Consider the following 22490-nt stretch of genomic DNA (forward strand, 5'->3'; position numbering starts at 1 on the left):
GATGGCTTTTGGGTGGCGGTTGAGATATGTTCTGGGTTTCATAACGAGGTGTTAAATGCAGGCTTTGTATTGATTGGGAATACTTTATTGTCCTGATAGGATCTGTGTGTGCTTTTTAAGTGTGGTCTTTCTGTGCTACCCATCTGATTTAACCCTTTGCCTGCCTGTTTCTGGTACAGTGTCAGCCATGATTTATGGTCTTGATCCGTTGTCCCGAATTTTCCCCTTACAGTTATGGACAGCCTTCTCCGAGGACAGCCTTCTCCGAGGCAATGTCCAAGGTTGTGGGAGTGAGGGTTAAGCCATGCCCAAGTGTGGCAATCTTCAGGGTATCGGAGCGGCCAGAGCTACACACTGGGAAGAGGGCTGACGCCCTAGCTTTCGCTTCCTTAGTCGCACGCTGAGGAATCCTGCTCGGCTGGCGATCAGCACCACCCACAGCTGCAGACTGGCTTACTGACCTCTCAGAATGTTTCCACCTGGAGAAGATTAAATATGCCATCTGAGGGTCAGAGGAAGGCTTCCTAAACTCATGGGGGCAGTTCGTCAGCCTGGTCCAGAAACTGTTCGAGGCCAACAATGAATAGATAGGGAAACTGGAAAGTTAGAAAGAAAAGAGGTAAAAGAAAAGAAAGACTAGGAGAAACCATAGGAATGTGCAACCCGGGGGAGGGGTGGGGATGAGAAAGGACTGGAGAGACATAAAAGAGACGGCGCGGGAGGGAGGATGCAGCCCCACCCACCCAGCAACAGCGGAACCACTGCTGATGCTGTGGGGAGGAGAAACACCCCCCAGACCAACAGGGGGACTCCCAAGGGGGGGGGGGTAGGTGGGAAGGGCAGGCTGGCGAGGAAGTGCGGGAGGGACCGCACGGCGAGCCAGATGGTGGCAGACTGTATATAGGAAAACTCGAGGGAAGGAAAAGACAAACCTTTCTGCATTGTACAGTAAACGAACACGACCAGCAATGTACATAAGTGTTTATAATTCTTGAAAAAAGATTTGAAAAAAAATGAGTCATGCAACAGGTTGTTAGATAAAATTAGTGTTTCTCAGATTGCCAGTAGTAGATTAGCCTGGACTGAGGATTGATTAAGAAAGAAAACATGGTAGGAATGAACAGGTTGTCGATGCAGGATGAGCAGGTGTTGCAAGGATTGGTGTTTGAGCTTTTAACAGTCTCAATGACTTGTAATGAGGCAACCAAGTATAATGCATCCAGGTTTTTTGACTGTACAAAACTAGGAGGAGAAGGAAGTTGTGAGGAGGGTACAGAAACCTGGACGACACGGTAGCACAAGTGGATAGCACTATGGCTTCACAGCGCCAGGGTATCAGGTTTGATTCTGTGCGGAGTCTGCACGTTCTCCCCGTATCTGTGTGGGTTTCCTCCGGATGTTCCGGATTCCTCCCACAGTCCAAAATGTGCAGGTTAGGTGGATTGGCCATGATAAATTGCCCTTAGTGAGCAAAAAAGATTAGATGGGGTTATTGGGTTATGGGGATAGGGTGGAAGTGAGGGCTTAAGTGGGTCAGTGCAGACTCAATGGGCCAAAAGGCCTCCTGCACTGTACTATGTTCTAAAGGGACAGAAATTGGCTAAATGGTTGGCTGCAAAGGTGGCAGATGGCGTATAAAACTGAAATTATCCACTTTGGTGGGAAGAATAGAAAAACAGATTTTGTTTTCAAAAAAAGTGAGAGACTAATTAATATTGAGATTCAGAGGTAATATGGATGTCCTTGTACACAAATCATGAAATTAACATGTAGGTAAGCAATTTGAAAGGGGTATGGTATGTTGGCATTTATTGTAAGGGGGTTGGAGTGCAAGCATAAAGTCTTGCTGCAATTATATAGGATTGAAATGAGATGACAATGTTGTCAGTTTAGGTCTCCTTTCCTAAAGAAGGACATAATTGTCTTGGAGGGGATGCAACAATGATTTCTGGCATGAGAGGGTATCCTGCGAGGTAGGTTTCAGTAGAATGGTCAAATTTCTTTGGATATTAGAGAAACAAATAACATTCTTGAGGCGTGACAAATTGAATGCTAAGAGGTGGTTTTCCCTTTGCAGATAGTCCAGAACTTGGGTCTCGAGATCAACCATTTCGGACTGAGTTGAAAAATGTCTCAGTCAAGCGATTTTGTCTTTGGAATTCTCAATCCTGGAGGGGCTGCGGCTGCTCAGTTGATGAGAATATTCAAGGCTGAGCTTGATAGGTGTTTGACCATCAAGGGACATAGAAATGAGCAGAATGGATGTAAAACTTTAGCCATGATATTGGAGCTGCTTCAAGCCAGCTAACTTACTCCTGCTATTTACTTACATTCTGCGTGTGACATTACTGGTGATTTGCTAATACGACAGTATTTAATTCTAAAAGGCGTATTTTGAGTTTGAAAGAAGGCCTTGTATAAATGCAAGTATTTTTTAGTTATCATAGAGTCCTGAGTGCAGATGCAGACTTAACAAATCTGCACCTACCGTGCCATAACTTCTCCACTCCCTAGCAGCAGTTTGTGGGGGTACCCCAAAGATGCGCTGGGGAATCCCTAACAGATTCTATTGCTAACTTTGGATGGTTCTGCCAGGATTACACATAGCTACTCAGAAAAAGTTAAAAGAATTAAAACCACTACTGAACTTTATAACTTGAGCGTAACTATCTTAAATATCCGGACTGCCTCCCCCAAAAATAAAAACCCTCCGGCCTGACTCTCATCCCAGTCTTGGCTGGACCCTCTGTCTAAATAGAATCATAGAATCACTACAGTGCAGAAGGGGGCCATTTGGCCTATTGAGTCTGTACTGACCCGCTGAAAAAGCATCCTACCTAGGCCCACAGGGAGAACGTACAAAGTCCACACAGTCACCCAAGGTTGCAATTGAACCTGGGCTCCTGGCACATGCTGTGAGGCAGCAGTGCTAGCCATTGTGGCACCCCTTGAAGCCTCTCTGCATCCCCTTTACAGCTGCCATTCCCACCAAGTTTTCTATCATCAAAATTGGAAATATTACATTTGGTCCCCACATTCAAATCATTGATACAGATTGTGGATAGCTGGGGCCCAAACACTGATCCTTGTGGTACCACTAGTTACAGACTGCCAACCTGAGAATTATCTGTTTATCCCTACTGTTTTCTGTCCCTTAACTAATCCTCAATCCATGCCTGTATATTACCTCCAATCTCAGGAGTTCTAACTTTAACTTTCTGTGTCGGACCTTTTCGAAAGCCTTCTGAAATTCCAAATATGCCCCATCCACTGGTTTTGCCTCATTTACCCAGCTAATAACATCCTCAAACTTTGTCAAATGTGATTTCCCTTTCATAAATCCATGTTGACCCTGCCCATTATTTCTTGTGTCCAGTGCATTTTTTGTGATAACGTTTGGCATTTTCCCTCTACTGATGTCAGGCTAACAGGTCTGCAGTTTCATTTTGTGTCTCCTTCCTTTCTTAAATAGTGGGGTTACATTTGCTATCTTCCGATCCATGGGTGCCGTTCCAGAATCTGTAGAATTTGGGAGCTGGAGTTGCGCAGTTGCTGCTGAGTGGACTCTTGCCTTGCTGTGTGCATTGGATGATGGCCGTCTTTGAAGTTCATCAAAGGTCACTTTTGGGGATTGCAGGGTATCTTAAGAGGAACTATGGAGGTGCTTGAGAACGTTCTTTCACATGAGCACTGTCCCTGGTCAGGAGCCAACTTTGTGTTGTCAAAATCATCCTGATTGGTTTGGGAGATGGAGGCCCGCAGGATGTCCCCCTGAGACTGGTCGTTGACGGGAGATGGGTTCACAACTGAGTTTGAGAATTGGCTGCCATGCGTTGGTAATCTTGATTTGGAGATTGGGTGAATCAGATTCAATGGAGCACAAGGTATCCTGTCTGAGATCAGGGATTTGTAGGGCCCACCATTAATCCTATATCGTCCTATTCTTGATGCTCGTCATGAGGGGTTGGAGGTGGCCGAGCGGATTGAGTCATTCCCCCTGGCTGGGCCTAGGATGTGGATTGCCTGGGCGTCTGAGAGACGCCATGGTTGAAGTATTGGTGTATCATGTTTCGATCAATGAAATCTTGGAGAGTGCTCGTTGATCACGCCTTATCCTTTTCCTTCTCGTGTGACATGGAAGACTCTTTATCCTGCAATCTACCCTGCGGTTCTTCGAGAATTCTGATCGTGGCTCCCTGTTGATCGTGTCATTGGCTTTTTAAAAAAAATATTTTTATTCTCCTTTTTCACATTTTCTCCCACATTTACACCCATCAACAATAAACAATAATCAGCAAGATATGTCAATCCCCATAATAACAATGATCCCATCCGCCCACCAACCCCCAAACCTCAGCCCACATGTTTACATAAACAAATGACAAAAAGGAATCCGGGATTACCCGTAGTCACCCTTAATCTACACAGCCCCCCTCCCCCCCAACTAATGTTCGATGTTATCCAGTTCTTGAAAGTGCATAATAAATAGTGCCCATGACTTGTAGAACCCCACCGAGCTTCCCCTCAGTTCGAACTTAACCATCTCTTTTTAAAAAAAAAAAAAATATTTATTAAAGTTTTTTAACACAATTTTTCTCCCTTCCAAACAATAACCCCCCCCCCCCCCCACTCGTAACAAAAAAAAAAACGAGAAATCGCGCAGAGCAAGATATATACATGGCAAAATGATATATTTACACAGCTTTGTACACTGGCCCTCACCCGTACATGCCAGTTTCCCCAACCCTTCATGTTATCTCTTGCTCATCCACCCTCCCAGGCAGTCTCTCCCCCCCCCCCCCCCCCCCCCCCCCCCAAGGTTGCTGCTGCTGCTGACCGACCTTCCTCTAACGCTCCGCGAGATAGTCAAGGAACGGTTGCCACCACCTGTAGAACCCCTGCGCAGACCCCCTCAAGGCGAACTTAATCCTCCAACTTTATGAACCCAGCCATATAATTTATCCAGGCCTCCAGGCTGGGGGGCTTCGCCTCCTTCCACATTAGCAAGATCCTTCGCCGGGCTACTGGGGACGCAAAGGCCAGAATGCCGGCCTCTTTCACCTCCTGTACTCCCGGTTTGTCCACTACTCCAAATATAGCTAGCCCCCAGCTTGGCTTGACCCGGACTTTCACCACCTGAGATATTGCACCCGCCACTCCTCTCCAGAACCCCTCCAGTGCCGGGCATGACCAAAACATATGGACATGGTTCGCCGGGCTCCCTGAGCACCTTCCACATCTGTCCTCTACCCCAAAGAACCTACTCAACCTCGCCCCCGTCAAGTGCACTCTGTGGACCACCTTAAATTGTATCAGGCTGAGCCTGGCACACGAGGAGGAGGAATTAACCCTACCTAGGGCATCAGCCCACAGACCTTCCTCGATCTCCTCCCCCAGCTCCTCCTCCCATTTACCCTTCAACTCTTCTACCAGCGCTTCCCCCTCTTCTTTCAACTCCTGGTGTATTTCCGACACCTTGCCCTCCCCGACCCATACACCCGAGACCACCCTATCTTGAACTTCTTGTGCCGGGAGCAACGGGAATTCCCTCACCTGTCGCCTCACAAAAGCCCTCACCTGCATATATCTAAAGGCATTTCCCGGGGGGAACTTAACCTTCTCAAGGGTCAAGTATTCCAACAGGTTTGCTAGTGTCACACGGGAGGGTTTAAACTAGTATGGCAGGGGGGTGGGCACGGGAGCAATAGGTCAGAAGGTGAGAGCGTTGAGGGAGAACTAGGGAATATGGACAGTGTGGCTCTGAGGCAGAGCAGACGGGGAGAAGTTGCTGAACACAGCGGGTCTGGTGGCCTGAAGTGCATATGTTTTAATGCAAGGAGCATTACGGGTAAGGCAGATGAACTTAGAGCTTGGATTAGTACTTGGAACTATGATGTTGTTGCCATTACAGAGACCTGGTTGAGGGAAGGGCAGGATTGGCAGCTAAACGTTCCAGGATTTAGATGCTTCAGGCGGGATAGAGGGGGATGTAAAAGGGGAGGCGGAGTTGCGCTACTTGTTCAGGAGAGTATCACAGCTATACAGCGAGAGGACACCTCAGAGGGCAGTGAGGCTATATGGGTAGAGATCAGGAATAAGAAGGGTGCAGTCACAATGTTGGGGGTATACTACAGGCCTCCCAACAGCCAGCGGGAGATAGAGGAGCAGATAGGTAGACAGATTTTGGAAAAGAGTAAAAACAACAGGGTTGTGGTGATGGGAGACTTCAACTTCCCCAATATTGACTGGGACTCACTTAGTGCCAGGGGCTTAGACGGGGCAGAGTTTGTAAGGAGCATCCAGGAGGGCTTCTTAAAACAATATGTAAACAGTCCAACTAGGGAAGAGGCGGTACTGGACCTGGTATTGGGGAATGAGCCCGGCCAGGTGGTAGATGTTTCAGTAGGGGAGCATTTCGGTAACAGTGACCACAATTCAGTAAGTTTTAAAGTACTGGTGGACAAGGATAAGAGTGGTCCGAGGATGAATGTGCTAAATTGGGGGAAGGCTAATTATAACAATATTAGGCGGGAACTGAAGAGCATAGATTGGGGGCGGATGTTTGAGGGCAAATCAACATCTGACATGTGGGAGGCTTTCAAGTGTCAGTTGATAGGAATACAGGACAGGCATGTTCCTGTGAGGAAGAAAGACAAATACGGCAATTTTCGGGAACCTTGGATGACGAATGATATTGTAGGCCTCGTCAAAAAGAAAAAGGAGGCATTTGTCAGGGCTAAAAGGCTGGGAACAGACGAAGCCTGTGTGGCATATAAGGAAAGTAGGAAGGAACTTAAGCAGGGAGTCAGGAGGGCTAGAAGGGGTCATGAAAAGTCATTGGCAAATAGGGTTAAGGAAAATCCCAAGGCTTTTTACACTTACATAAAAAGCAAGAGGGTAGCCAGGGAAAGGGTTGGCCCACTGAAGGATAGGCAAGGGAATCTATGTGTGGAGCCAGAGGAAATGGGCGAGGTACTAAATGAATACTTTGCATCAGTATTCACCAAAGAGAAGGAATTGGTAGATGTTGAGTCTGGAGAAGGGGGTGTAGATAGCCTGGGTCACATTGTGATCCAAAAAGACGAGGTGTTGGGTGTCTTAAAAAATATTAAGGTAGATAAGTCCCCAGGGCCGGATGGGATCTACCCCAGAATACTGAAGGAGGCTGGAGAGGAAATTGCTGAGGCCTTGACAGAAATCTTTGGATCCTCGCTGTCTTCAGGGGATGTCCCGGAGGACTGGAGAATAGCCAATGTTGTTCCTCTGTTTAAGAAGGGTGGCAGGGATAATCCCGGGAACTACAGGCCGGTGAGCCTTACTTCAGTGGTAGGGAAATTACTGGAGAGAATTCTTCGAGACAGGATCTACTCCCATTTGGAAGCAAATGGACGTATTAGTGAGAGGCAGCACGGTTTTGTGAAGGGGAGGTCGTGTCTCACTAACTTGATCGAGTTTTTCGAGGAGGTCACTAAGATGATTGATGCAGGTAGGGCAGTAGATGTTGTCTATATGGACTTCAGTAAGGCCTTTGACAAGGTCCCTCATGGTAGACTAGTACAAAAGGTGAAGTCACACGGGATCAGGGGTGAACTGGCAAGGTGGATACAGAACTGGCTAGGCCATAGAAGGCAGAGGGTAGCAATGGAGGGATGCTTTTCTAATTGGAGGGCTGTGACCAGTGGTGTTCCACAGGGATCAGTGCTGGGACCTTTGCTCTTTGTAGTATATATAAATGATTTGGAGGAAAATGTAACTGGTCTGATTAGTAAGTTTGCAGACGACACAAAGGTTGGTGGAATTGCGGATAGCGATGAGGACTGTCTGAGGATACAGCAGGATTTAGATTGTCTGGAGACTTGGGCGGAGAGATGGCAGATGGAGTTTAACCTGGACAAATGTGAGGTAATGCATTTTGGAAGGGCTAATGCAGGTAGGGAATATACAGTGAATGGTAGAACCCTCAAGAGTATTGAAAGTCAAAGAGATCTAGGAGTACAGGTCCACAGATCACTGAAAGGGGCTACACAGGTGGAGAAGGTAGTCAAGAAGGCATACGGCATGCTTGCCTTCATTGGCCGGGGCATTGAGTATAAGAATTGGCAAGTCATGTTGCAGCTGTATAGAACCTTAGTTAGGCCACACTTGGAGTATAGTGTTCAATTCTGGTCGCCACACTACCAGAAGGATGTGGAGGCTTTAGAGAGGGTGCAGAAGAGATTTACCAGAATGTTGCCTGGTATGGAGGGCATAAGCTATGAGGAGCGATTGAATAAACTCGGTTTGTTCTCACTGGAACGAAGGAGGTTGAGGGGCGACCTGATAGAGGTATACAAAATTATGAGGGGCATAGACAGAGTGGATAGTCAGAGGCTTTTCCCCAGGGTAGAGGGGTCAATTACTAGGGGGCATAGGTTTAAGGTGAGAGGGGCAAAGTTTAGAGTAGATGTACGAGGCAAGTTTTTTACGCAGAGGGTAGTGGGTGCCTGGAACTCACTACCGGAGGAGGTAGTGGAGGCAGGGACGATAGGGACATTTAAGGGGCATCTTGACAAATATATGAATAGGATGGGAATAGAAGGATACGGACCCAGGAAGTGTAGAAGATTGTAGTTTAGTCGGGCAGTATGGTCGGCACGGGCTTGGAGGGCCGAAGGGCCTGTTCCTGTGCTGTACATTTCTTTGTTCTTTGTTCTTTGTAGGTCCCCCTGCCACGCCAGGGCACTGGGTGGAGAGGCTGCTCTCCATCCCAGCAGGATCCGCCTTCGGGCGATCAACGAGGCGAAGGCTATGATATCTGCCTCCGCTCCCGTTTCCAACCCTGGCTGGTCCGACACTCCGAATGTGGCCTCCTGGGGACCTGGGTCCAGTTTCACACGCACCACCTTGGAAATTACCCGAAACACCTCCTGCCAGTACTCCCCTAGCTTTGGACAGGACCAAAACATATGAACGTGATTCGCATGCCCCCCCCCGCAACGCTCACACACATCCTCTACTCCTTCAAAAAAATCGGCTCATCCTCGTCCTCGTGAGGTGCGCTCTATACACCACCTTCAGCTGTATCAGCCCCAACCTCGCACATGAGGTGGAGACATTCACTCTCCGGAGCACCTCACACCAGACCCCCTCCTCTATAACCTCTCCCAGCTGTTCCTCCCACTTTGCTTTGATCCCTTCCAGTGGTGCCTTATCCTCTTCCAGAATAGATCAGTACACCGCTGACACTGCCCCCTTCTCCAGTCCCCTTGTCGTCAACACCTCCTCCAGCAATGTGGGGGCCGGTTCCTCTGGGAAGCTCTGTATCCCCTTCCTGGCAAAATCCCGAACCTGCATGTACCTAAACCCTTCTCCCTGCTCTAGCCCATACTTCGCTTCCAGCTCCCTCAGTCCTGCAAACCAACCCCGAAGAAACAAATCTTTTAGCGTCTTAATCCCCTTCTCTTCCCATTTCCGAAAACTTCCATCCCACCTCCCTGGCTCAAATCTGTGGTCCCCCCCCCCCGAATCGGCATTTCCCTTGACCCTAAACCCAACCCGAAGTGTTGGCGAAACTGCCTCCAGATTTTCAATGAAGCTATTATTACCGGACTCCCTGAATATTTCCCCGGAGTGTCGGGAGTGGCGCTGTTGCAAGCGCCTTCAGCCCCGACCCCCTGCACAAACTCTCCTCCATTCTGACCCACTGAGAATCCACCCCTCTGACCCAGCTCCGCACTTTCTCCACATTCGCCGCCCAGTAGTAGTACAACAAGTTCGGGAGACCCAAACCCCCTGCCTGCCTTCCCCTCTGTAGCAGCACCTTTCTCACTCTGGCCACCTTCCCTCCCCATATCAATGAGGTAATCCTTCCCTCAATCTCCCTGAAAAAAGTCTTTGGCAGGAAAATCGGTAGGCATTGAAAAATAAATAGGAATCGCGGCAACACATTCATTTTAACCGCCTGTACCCGACCTGCCAGTGACAGAGGAAGGCCATCCCACCTTGCCAGATCGGCTTTCACTCTCCCCACCAAACTAGTGATGTTGTACCTACGAAGCCTCCCCCACTCCCGGGCAACCTGCACCCCCAGATACCTAAAATGAGTCCCTGCTCTACGGAATGGCAGCCCTGCCCCCACCCCCGGCCGAGACACCACAAAGTACTCACTCTTGTCCAGGTTCAACTTGTACCCGAGAAAGACCCAAATACCCCTAGTAGCCCTAATACTACTCCTATCGACGCACTCGGCTCCGACACATACAGCAGCAAGTCGTCGGCATATAAGGACACCCTATGCTCTATCCCCCCCCCCTATTCCTTTCCATGCTCCTCATTGGCTTTTTTAAATTGTCCTTTTTCCTGTAGGGGAATGTGAAATGTGAGCATGATGGCCTGTGTCGTTGACTATCCTTATCATGTTACCTGTGTCAATAAGATAATTTTGAATTAATTATGAAGTATAATTTGTGCACAGTCTTACTACCTCTGGTTATTGTCTTACCCTTATGGTTGGGGAGGGGAGTGACTCTTGTCACCCCCTGTCTCGTTTATGGAGAAGACGAGTGGAGCTGGCTGGGGTGGAAGTTGGGTAGATATGGTTGGCAGAGTTAGTTCATTCCTCTGAGATTGAGGATGGCGTGTGCACCCCCACCCATGTTTCATTTTTTGTTCTTGATGTGTACGTCCTTTGAATTAAGAATCAATGTCTTCGCCCTTTGGCCTGAATAGGGTTTGTATACTTCTTGAGGTTTTTCTTTCCCTTTGTTTGGAGGCCGCTTTGTGCTCCTCCCATGGGCTTTTGTTGTGATTGGGCTGGTGAGGAGGGAGGTTGCTCTGGATATCCTTTCTGAGATGATGGTCACTTTGAGCTAGGCTGGATGTGCTCTCTCAAGGATTTTCTTCTCTTTATTTGGGTGAGCATGGTTCTGGGTTTCTTACATCCTGATCTGGCCTGGTGTTTGGGGGCTTTCTGGGATTGTGCCAGGGAGGAGAGAATCAGCCCTGCCTCCCAGGGTGCCTAGTCCCATGGCTAGTACTAGAATAATCGTCCTGTGGTGCATTGCTCTGGATGGGGTTGGAGAGCTACAGGCTCAACTGGGGTGCAGGTTTTTATTTTGGGCGTGTGCTGGAGGCCCTGGGGATATAATTTTGTTGTTGGGCTAGGCCAGGCCCAGTGCTGTGGCTGTCATCCCTAGGAGCTGGTGGTGTCCCTCTGCCGGGGGAGGGCAGTGGGGGGGGGGTGCTGGTTTTGTATCCTTACTTCTGTCTTGTATGCAATGGTTGAGGGATGTGTTTGAGTTCTGTGCCTTGGTGGATATCCTGTGGCTTCCCCCATTTTGTTGATTGAATGACCTGTTCTCTTCTCACTGGTGAGTGTTGTCGTCTCGTGGGATAGCCCGGGTTGGACTGGTTTCCCTCCCCCCGCTGCTTTTCCCTTTCTTTTCTGCCTTGGGAAACCCTGTGGGCCTGACCACAGTCTGAACATTATTGTTCCTGTTGCCTATATTATTCCTTGTGTCTGAATAAAGCTCGTAGTCTTGCAGTTGAAGTAGATGCTTTATTTCTATAAGTTCGTTCTCTCTCCAGTGCCTAGACTGTTACATCTGAGCTGCCTGTCTGTGTCCTTCTCACCAGCTGCCGTTCCTGTGAAGAGAGAGAGAGGCCACTTCCTGTTTGTCTGTGTGTATATATCCCCATCTCTGGTGCTCTCTCTAGTGGTTACTTAGTTGTAGTGTATTTTCCTTAACCCATTTTGTATATACAGTGATGAATATCACTTCATCCTCCCCCGCCCCCCCCCTTTTTTCTTTTTACATATTTTCTGTACTTTGTTAAAGAAAATTGTACAAAACAAAGAACAAAGAAAATTACAGCACAGGAACAGGCCCTTCGGCCCTCCCAGCCTGCGCCGATCCAGATCCTTTATCTCAACCTGTCTTCTATTTATCTAAACCTGTCTAAAACAGGTAGATAAATGATGATGTTTACAAGTTGTGATGATATTGATGATTATACAAAACCAATAAATATTTGAGTCCAATTTTAATTTAAAAAAATTATGAGTCCAAACTTTATGAATTTGTACGGTTGAGTTGCTTTCTTTTTCTGTTGTTGAAGTGGTGATGTTGATGTTGTCATTTCTTTGTGAATGTCATCAGTGTTCTTGTGTTTAAGTAACCAAGAAGCCATCATGAGGTGTTCGAATGGTCTAATCACTTTGTTGTCTGATTTAGACTTTTTTTTCTATGCTTGTAGTGATTCTGTATGGCATCTTTGTTGTCTGACCTGGACTTTTTTCTGTGTTTGCGCTATTGATTCCGTATGTCATCTTTGCTGTCTGACTCCTGTGCTGGCGGTATTGATTCTGTACGTCATCTGCCTTGAAAGCTGGTTTGCTTGGTTGTAGTGGAGCAAATGTGAATTTGAGAGATTCGTTGTCATGCCATGGTATGTTTGTGCTCTTGCCATTGGTTTGAGCTGTGCTGTTACATTGTCCTTCATGTGCAGAGTTGTACCATGTCGCACAAGTTGCTGTTTCATTGTTGTTTTTTTGTCGTTTCTGTCTTTGTTGTTTTTGTTGTGCTTGTTGTTTCTGTTTTTGTTGTTTTTTGTTATTGTTCTTGTGTTTGTTGCTGTTGTTGTCTTTATGTTTCTCGTTGTTGTTGCTGTTGTTGTTCGTGTTTCTGTTGTGCTTCTTGTGGTTTTTGTTCTTGTTGCGCTCAATGACTGTTCCGTGTGGATAATTCGAGTCATTCTCAGTTATTTGTGCCAGTGTCCTTTGTGGTATCTGATGTTTCATTGAGTGTTTCTTCTTGAGGATTGTGTGAATGATCTGATGTTGCATTGATCTTCGTGACATCAGTCATTTGTGGTTGATGTGATTCCTCTTTTATTCCTTGGTGCTCCTCTTTAGGCGTCATTTCAGGTTCACTTGAATCATCTTTGGTTTCTTGATACTCCTCTTCCGGAGTCAAAATCTTCAAGATTCATTTTCTTGTGGATGGGTTAGAGTAGATGAGGTTTTAATTGACGCGGTCTCACTGGACTCCAGAGTAGTTTCACTTTGATTGTTGAGTGCTTCTGTACATACGAGCTGAGATCTGTCAGTCTTGCTGTGATCTTGCACACCTTGTATGGGAATTGTGATTTCTTCGTCACTTGTCTCACATACAGTGGGTAGACATTCAGTGTCGTCTTGTTGGTTAAATGAGCTGGGTAGACTTTCATAGTCTTCTTCTGGTGGCTCAAATGAGCTAGCTAGACTTTCATAGTCTTCTGGTGGCTCAAAAAAGCTGGGTGGACTTTGATAGTCTTTTTGTTGTTCGCGTGAGCTTGGTAGACTTTCATAGTCTGCTGCTGGTTGCTCAGATAAGGTTGATAGACCTTCATGGTCTTGTTCATGCATGGACTTCACTATGACGTCTTTAGTTGCTTACATTGTGGAATCTGTCAACGAGCTCTCTGTGGAGGCTTGTATCGCTCTCTGTGGAGTCTTTCAGTACTCGCTGTGTGGCATCGTTTTCTTCTTGGGTATTTGACAGATTGCTGTCATCCAATGTATCGACGATCTGCCATTGCATCATGGTATTGGATTCATCTACCATGAGTAGTGTCGTGTTGAGCTTTTTAACCATGGCGCTGATGCTTTTACGATCATCATATCCGAATAACTCCGCCATGTCGGAGTAGTATTCTTCGATAAACAAATCATCTTTTGTTTCGGATTTGTCATCGTGCTCTTCATGTTCAACGAACAAATCATCTTCTTTGGTTTCGGATTTGTCATTGTGCTCTTCACTTCGGGTGGAGCAAACATAGATTATCATAGAATTTACAGTGCAGAAGGAGGCCATTCGGCCCATCGAGTCTGCGCCGGCTCTTGGAAAGAGCACCCTACTCAAGGTCAACACCTCCACCCTATCCCCATAACCCAGTAACCCCACCCAACACTAAGGGCAATTTTGGACACTAAGGGCAATTTATCATGGCCAACCACCTAACCTGCACATCTTTGGACGGTGGGAGGAAACCGGGACACCCGGAGGAAACCCACGCACACACTGGGAAGATGTGCAGACTCCGCACAGACAGTGAACCAAGCCGGAATCGAACCTGGGATCCTGGAGCTGTGAAGCAATTGTGTTATCCACAATGCTACCGTGCTGCCCAAACTGCTTGTTCCAGGGTGCTGCGGAGGTTATTTTCAACTGCTGGTAGAATTTCTGGCATTGTTCTATCTTTCGAGGTGAACAAATTGTGTTTTGTAGCTTTAAAACACTCTTTTTTTTCAATTTTCAGACATTTCCCCTTTAAGTGGGCGTGGTCGGGGCCTCTGATGTCATGGCGCTCGTGACGTAAAGCATAGGAATGGATTGCACATGTGCAAATCGCTTTTCCTTTACTGTGTGCTTTTTCGTAAACTGCGCATGCGCAAATTCCTCTTCGAGCTGTGTGCTCTTTTTGTTCAACTGCGCATGAGCAAGCCGCCCAAAACGTCTTTTTTCAATTGCGCATGCATGGCAGCTGTTTCCTGCGCATGTGCAGACCCAGATTTGCGACTTTTGTTCCCCGGGCAGTTTAAAATGTGCTCAGACGCCATTTTAACTTCTTCAGACCCGTGGAAAAGAACTTTTTTGCCGTTTTTTCTTGTTAAAAACTTATTGTCAATCGCGATTTCCAGCATTCACCCTTTCTGTTCTGATTATTGTTTGAGTTTCACAACAGAATGTCTTAAAGCAGCATTGTTACTGGTGTTACAGTAATCTTCACATTTTTTAAGTATTACTTCTAATTTGATGTTGTCTTCACCTTTCCAGTAATTAAAGCAGTTATAGATTTCTCTAGCTTCATGTCCTGCTAGGAGAAGTGCTATTTTAATTTCTTCTGAGGCCGTGCTCAACTCATTCGCTATGATATGCAGTTCGAACATTTGTTTAAAGATTTTCCATCTATGACTTAAATTACTGGTTGTTTTCAGCTGCGGTGGAGTTCCAACGAGTTGCATCAACTCAGCGAAGTCTCCCCACGTCCGGGTTTACTTCTGTTTTCGATCGTGCTTTGTCTGCATCTTGTGTAATGTTTCTAGTAAGCGTTCTGAAGTCACCCCACGCCTGGTACCACGTATTATTCCTTGTGTCTGAATAAAGCTCGTAGTCGTACAGTTGAAGTAAATGCTTTATTTCCATGAGTTCATTATCTCTCCAGCGCTTAGACTATGTCACATCTGAGCTGCCTGTCTGTGTCCTGTTCACCAGCTGCCATTCCTGTGAAGAGAGAGAGAGGCCACTTCCTGTTTGTCTATGTGTATATATACACATCTCTGGTGCTCCCTCTAGTGGTTACTTAGTTGTAGTGTATTTACCTTAACCCCTTGTGTATATACAGTGATGCATATCACTACATTGCCGTTCCTTTTTTCCACTCTTTTTGTGGTAATAGTGGTGCTGCCGAGGGCCTGAGTTTGGGGTTTTGTTGTGTTATGTGGCATGTCTGTCAATCCCTAAAGATCTGGGGTTTCCCCATAGATCATAGATTCTGTGCATTTCCTTGTTTTTTTTTACAAGGGTGGATATGACTAATCGGGCAGCAAAGTAGCACGGTGGTTAGCACTGTTGCTTCACAGCGCCAGGGACCTGGGTTTGATTCCTGCTTGGGTCACTGTCTGTGCGGAGTCTGCACATTCTCAGCGTGGGTTTCCTCCGGGCGCTCCAGTTTCCTCCCACAAGTCCCGAAAGACGTGCTGTTAGGTGAATTGGACATTCTGAATTCTCCCTCAGTGTTTCTGAACACGCCGGTGTGGCGGCTGGAGGATTTTCACAGTAACTTTATTACAGTGTTAATGTAAGCCTACTTGTGACACTAATAAAAAAATTAAAGATTTTAAAAATATATGTATTTTTATTAGCATATTTGCAAGTTTTTAGTATAATAATAACAATGACATAAACATGGTATAATAAACATTTCCACCCCCATCTCAATATTCACACAGCCCAACCATAAAACAACAATCCGGCACTCTTTTTCCCTCCCCTTTGGAATACTGCATCTGCTGACATTTTAATTTTCCCCGAGAAAGTCGACGGACCGCTGTCACCTGCTGTCACCAAATTAAGGTGACCTTTATTTTCTTGAGACTGAGAAACCCAGCCATGTCACTAACCCAGGTCTCTCCACTCGGGGGCTTAGAGTGCCTCCACATTAATAAGATCCGTCTCCCGGCTACTAAGGAGGCAAAGGCCAAGACGTCAGCCTCTTTCGCCCCCCTGAACTCCCGGCTCTTCCCACACTCCAAAGATCGCTACCTCCGGACTCGGCACCATCCGTGGTTTTAGTACCGTGGACATTGCCTGAGCTAAACCCTGCCAAAACCCTCTAAGCTTCGGGCATGCCCAAAACATGTGGACATGATTTGCTGGGCTTCCTGCGCACCTCGCACACCTGCCCTCTACCCCGAAAAACTTGCTAATCTGGCCACTGTCCGGCAACCCTACTTAGGGCATCCGCCCATAGGCCTGCCTCTATCTCTCCTCCTAGCTCGTCCTCCCACTTGCCCTTAAGCTCCTCCACCTCTGAAAGCTCCTGGTAAATATCTGATACCTTCTCCTCTCCCACCCAGGTACTGGAGACTACTCTATCCTGTATCCCCCAGGTGGCAGCAGCGGAAAGGACGGAACTTGCTTTCTCAAGAAGTCTCGCACCTGCAAATACCTGAAGCCTTTCCCTGCTGGCAATTCAAATTTATCCTCCAAGGCTTTCAAGCTGGGGAGGCTCTCGTCTATAAATAGAACCCCCATTCTTCTAATTCCTGCCCTTTGCCATCTTTGGAACCCACCATCCAGCCTACCCGGTACAAACCGATGATTATTATAAATCAGGGTCCAAACCGATGCTCCCTCAGTCTCTTATACCTCCTCCACTGCCCCCAGATTCTCAGAGCCGCCACCACCACCGGACTTGTGGAGTATCGAGCTGGCGAGAACAGAAGAGTTGCCGTTATCAGTGCTCCCAAACTTGTGTTTTTACATGACGCCGTCTCCATCCACTCCCACACCGACCACTCCCCCAGTACCCACTTCCTAATCATGGCTATATTAGCCGCCCAGTAGTAGTTGCAGAGGTTTGGCAGCGCCAACACACCCTCTCCCCGACTGCACTCCAGCAACACTTTCTTCCCTTGCAGCCTTTTACCCGCACACAAAGCCCAAAATAACCTTATTCACCCGCTTGAAAAAGGCCCTTGGGATGAAGATGGGGAGGCACTGAAAGACTAACAGAAATCTGGGGAGGACCGTCATTTTCATGGTCTGTACCCTCCCCGCCAGTGATAGCGGGAGCATGTCCCATCTCTTAAAGTCCCCTTCCATTTGTTCTACCAGCTGGGAAAGGTTTAACCTGTGCAGTGCCTCCCACTCCCGGGCCACTTGGATTCCCAAATAACGAAAGCTCTTTCCTACCATGCTAAGCGGCAGCTCTCCCAGTCTCTTCTGCCCTCTTGCCTGGATCGCGAACATCTCGCTTTTCCCCACGTTCAATTTATACCCTGAAAAATTGCCAAACTCCCCCACGATTAGCATAACTTCCCCCATCCCCTCCAACGGGTCTGAAATGTACAAGAGCAGGTCATCTGTGTAAAGCGAGGACCCCCCCCCCCCCAACCTCCCGTCTGGTCTTCCCCTATCAACCCCGGGACACGATCCTCTATCCTTGTGGCCTGTATCTTAGCCAGCAGTTTGGCATCCACATTCAGCAGAGATATTGGACTGTATGACCCGCATTGCTCCGGATCCATCTCCCATTTCAGGATCAGTGAAATCGAGGCCTGCGACATTGTTGGGGGAGGACTCCCTTCTCTCTTGCTTCATTAAATGTCCTCACGAGCAGTGGGCTCAATATCTCTGAAAACTTCTTATAGAATTCCACCGGGTAGCCGTCTGGCCCCGGTGCCTTGCCCGACTGCATGCCTTCCATTATTTCCTCAATCTCAATTGGGGCTCCCAGCCCTTCCAATAGATCTTCATCAACCCTCGGGAACCTCAACTGATCCAAAAACTGCCTCCTCCTCATGAGGGTTCCGACTCATGTAATTTACTGTAAAAGTCCTCATTCGCCCCCACTGGGTCCAGGACAGTATTCCCACCTCTACCCTTTACTCTCCTTATCTGCCTGGCCGCCTCCCTTTTTCTGAGCTGGTGCGCTAACATTCTGCTTGCCTTTTCCCTGTACTCATAAATCGTCCCCCTTGCCTTCCTCAACTGTTCCACCGCTTTCCCTGTAGTCAACAGCCCAAACTTCACCTGTAACCTCCGCCGTTCCCTCAGTCGCCCCACGTCCGGGGCCTCCGAGTATCTCCTGTCCACCTGGAGTATCTCCTCAACTAACCTATCCCTCTCAGCCCATTCCGCCTTTTCTTTGTGGGCCCGTATCGAGATTAATTCCCCTCTGACCACTGCCTTCAATGCTTCCCAAACCGTCGCTGCAGAGACCTCCCCCATATCATTTGTTTCCAGGTAGTTCTGGATGGACTTGTTCACCCGCCCACAGATCGCTTCGTCCGCTAACAACCCCACATCCATCCTCCACAGTGGGCGTTGTCCTCTCTCCACACTAACCCGTAGATCCACCCAATGTGGGGCATGAGCCGACACTGCGCTTGCCAAGTACTCCGTATCCACCACCCCCGGTATTAACGCCCTGCTCAGAACAAAAAAGTCCATGCGAGAGTATACCTTGTGGACATGGGAGAAAAAAGAAAACTCCTTCGCCCTTGACCCCCCCCCCCCCCTTGACCCCCCCCCCCCCTTGACCCCCCCCCCCTTGACCCCCCCCCCAAATATAGGACATACATAAATACACAATGTAAATACATAGGCACAAGCAACAGGTGAGCATATGGAGGTGGGGTGTGTGCCATTTTGTCATGCTTTCTTGATATCCTGTTTCTCCCTCGATTTCTGGTTGGATGATGTGGTTATCTAGTTTTGTTTATCAAATTATTTTAAACCAATTGTGATGTTGTTCTCCTGTTCCATACTGTGCTCATGTCGTTAAGCTGTTTGTTTTTTCCCCTTACTTTGGGTGCTATATTATTTTGTAACTTTGTTATTTTGTTACAAAATGTAGAATTTCAATAAACCTACTTATAAAAAGACAAGATTCCCCTCCTACAGATATCGTTCCCCAGAAATAAAATTAATCAATTCAGTGAATGCACAGGTTTTGTTTGAAGAAAAAGTGTCGGGCAACACGGTGGCTTAGTGATTAGCACTAGGACTACGCCGCTGAGGACCCGAATTTGAATCCCGGCCTTGGGTTATTGCCCGTATGGAGTTTGCACATCCTCCCTGTGTTTGCGTGGGTTTCGCCTCCACAACCCAAAGGATGTGCAGGGTAGGTGGATTGAACACGCTAAATTGCCCCTTAATTGGAAAAAATGAATTGGGTACTCTAAATTTATAAAAAAAAGAGAAAAAGTGTCATCTGAGTTCAAACTGTTTTAACAACCCTTTTAACTATTCCTTCAAAGCAGATAACTTTGATTCTGGTCTGGAGACACCAATGAAGTCCTAAATCTATTAAATGTAGTTTATCACATGCAATCTACTTCCAGTTCCCCCAACTTGCAGAAATTCAAACTGAGCCATTTAAAAGTGGTTGAGGAATAAAATCCATAGATGCCAGTATGGATTTTTAATGGGAAAATCATGTTTAATTAACTTAGTTTTTTGAGAAAGTTAACCAAAAGGGTCAATGAGGGCAATGCTGATGATGTGGTGTACTTGAACTTTCAGAAGGCATTTGATACAGTGCCACACAACAGACTTGTGAGAAAAGTTATAAAGCTCATGGAATCAAAGGGACAGCAGCGTGGATACAAAATTGAGTGAATAATAGGATGCGGAGCGTAATGGTGAATGGTTTTCCAGGTCGGAAGAAAGCTTGTAGTGGAATTCCCCACGGGTTGATATAGAGACCCATGCTTTTCTTGACGTATGTTGATGGTCTAGATTTTGGTGCGCAGGGGACAATTTCAAAGTTTGTGGATGATATAAAACTTGAGTATTGTAAAACTGTGACGAGGACATTGTAGAACTTGAACATAGACAAGTGGTGGAGTAGGCAGATAGGTGGCAGGTGACATTCATGAGAAGCAAGAAGTGATGCATTTTGGTTGGACGAACATTGAATGTAAAATAAGGGGTAAAATTCTTAAGTGGGTGCAGGAGCAGACGGATCTAGATGTAGCTGCATTGATCATTGAAGGTAGCAGGACAGGTGGCAAGAGCGGTTAATAAAACATGATATCCTCGGCTTTATTAAGAGGGGCCTAGAAGGAGGTAATGCTGAACTTACAAAAGGCACTAGACCTCAGCTGGAGTGTTGTGTATAGTTCTGGATGCCACACTGCACGAAGGGTGTGAAATCATTGCAGAGAGTGCAGGAGAAGTTCACAAGAATAGTTCCAGGAATGCAAAACCTCAGTTATGAGTTATTGGAGAGGTTGAGACTGCTCTCCAAGGAGGTTAAGAGGAGATCAATATCATGAGGGGAGTGGACAGAGTAGATGGGGAAGAACTGCTCCTGCTCATAAAAGAATTGAGAATGAGAGGGCACAGATTTAAAGTAATTTGCAAATATGATGAGTAAAATTTTCTCTCAAGTGGTTTGTGAGTAAAATTTTCTCACAAGACTTCAACTGGCACTAAGTCATAATGCTTATTTGGAGAGTTGGTGTAGATACGATGGGCCAAATGGCAGCGGCCTCTGTGATTTTTACAGACCATTAACATTTGTAGAATTATCAAAATCGTACAATCTGCAACAGCATGTAATTTCTTTGCATGTCTTGATGAGCTCCATCTGTGCTGAAATTCACCTTTCAAGTGGAGCAGTCAAATGAACTCCCTTTCCTTGATGCACTAGTTGAGAAATCTGGTAGAGTATTCTCTACCACAGTCTAACCCAAGCCTAAATTCACTTGTCAATACACATTGGGATTCTTATTTCACATGCTGTAAGATTGGCCTTATCAACAACCTTGAAAATGGGGCCCAAACCATTTGCTAACCATGCAAGCTAGATCCTGAAATAGGATGCATTAGACGTCCTGTGGGATAATGGCCAACCCAGATCAGTTCATTTTGTGCTGTATATCAGGCAAACTCATGGGCCTAAGGCCATCACTTCCAGCCCTAAAAAGTGCTCAGTCTTCCTCACCTTGCCCTTCTATAGTAATTTATCTAATTAATGAGCAACAAGTGAAGCTAGCTGTTTCACATGCTACTATGTAATGGTGACACAACTGCAATTCGCCACTAATCGGCTGCTGCCGTCCAGCCAAAAAGGCATTCTGCTTCTTGGACAAATAACGTGGTATATTCATTTTGTATGTAGGTCGTACAGTGTTGTATCAAACTGTATTTCCCTTCCATTGTTCTAAATGTGCTAGGTACAGACCATCCCTAACCTTCCTGTGCTTGGAAAACTTAAAACAGTGTCCAACATTAGATGTGATTTCTGTGATTGGACAATATTTTCTGAATAATCCTTTGTGCTGAAATTTACACTGACAATCAATTTAAGATTCAGTTGGGCTCACAGTGTGACGCATTTGTGTGTCCTGGAAGCTACATATATTAATACGCGGGGCTCTGTTCTTTCCAGACAAAAACTTGTGCATGCATCGCACCTGTTTCAGCTAAACAAAATAAGTGATCGCCGTTCGCTGGTTCATTCGTCAGGGCGATGCCTGTTAAGTGTCAGTCACCAATGCCAGTGTCTCTACCAATCTGTCTTGCCAACAAATCAGCACTGCCTTCTCATACAATATAAATTTGTTGTTTCCTCTGACATCTATATTCTTGTGATTATTCTTAGTGCAAGATGAAAAGTTCTTTTTCAGCAATATTCATGTTTTACTTTGTTAAAGGCAATATATAATTACAGGTTGTTAAAGGCATTATATAATTACAGGTTGTAGTTGCAAGTAAGCCGTGAAAATTTGTCACGGGCAAACTCAAGTATTCATAATTATTCAGAATTTTATAATGTATGCTTGCCCTTCCACATTTTATTTCAAGCATTTATTGTTGCAACACACTACCACTCTGCACTTGTGCTTCACTTAAGTGTGACTTAGTAAAGTGGAAGGATAGACGCTAATATTCCTGCACGTGAATTCTTTATACTATTCTGAAGAGATCCTAATGTTCCCGTGCAGGGATTTGGATTTAGTTATTCTTCAGACAGGTTGGAACATTTTGCAACCAATTCAAGCAACTTTGGAAAAGATCCTCTGAGTCAGACACCTACCCTTTTAGTAGAAGGTTAATTTTGTGGGGAGAAAGTGGAAAACTGTTCCGGAGGGCCTCCAAAAATAAAATGACCAATAACGCAGTCTTTTACATTCATGTGATCCATTGTGCAAGAAAATGAGTGTCATCTGAGCAAAGTAAAGCATCGGCAAATCAGAATCGATCTCAAATTAGTTTCATATCAAAATCTCCATAAAA

The 22490-nt window shown here is 46.4% G+C and overlaps 1 protein-coding gene across 7 annotated transcripts in view; it reads left to right on the forward strand.

Annotated features, from left to right (window-relative positions):
- The window catches only part of fam13b (family with sequence similarity 13 member B), a 190423-nt gene that overhangs the window by 111485 nt on the left and 56448 nt on the right, over nt 1–22490 (forward strand). The window lies entirely within an intron of this gene.

This window comes from Scyliorhinus torazame, chromosome 7 (genome assembly GCF_047496885.1).
Source record: "Scyliorhinus torazame isolate Kashiwa2021f chromosome 7, sScyTor2.1, whole genome shotgun sequence".
In the NCBI taxonomy this organism is placed as follows: Eukaryota; Metazoa; Chordata; class Chondrichthyes; order Carcharhiniformes; family Scyliorhinidae; genus Scyliorhinus; species Scyliorhinus torazame.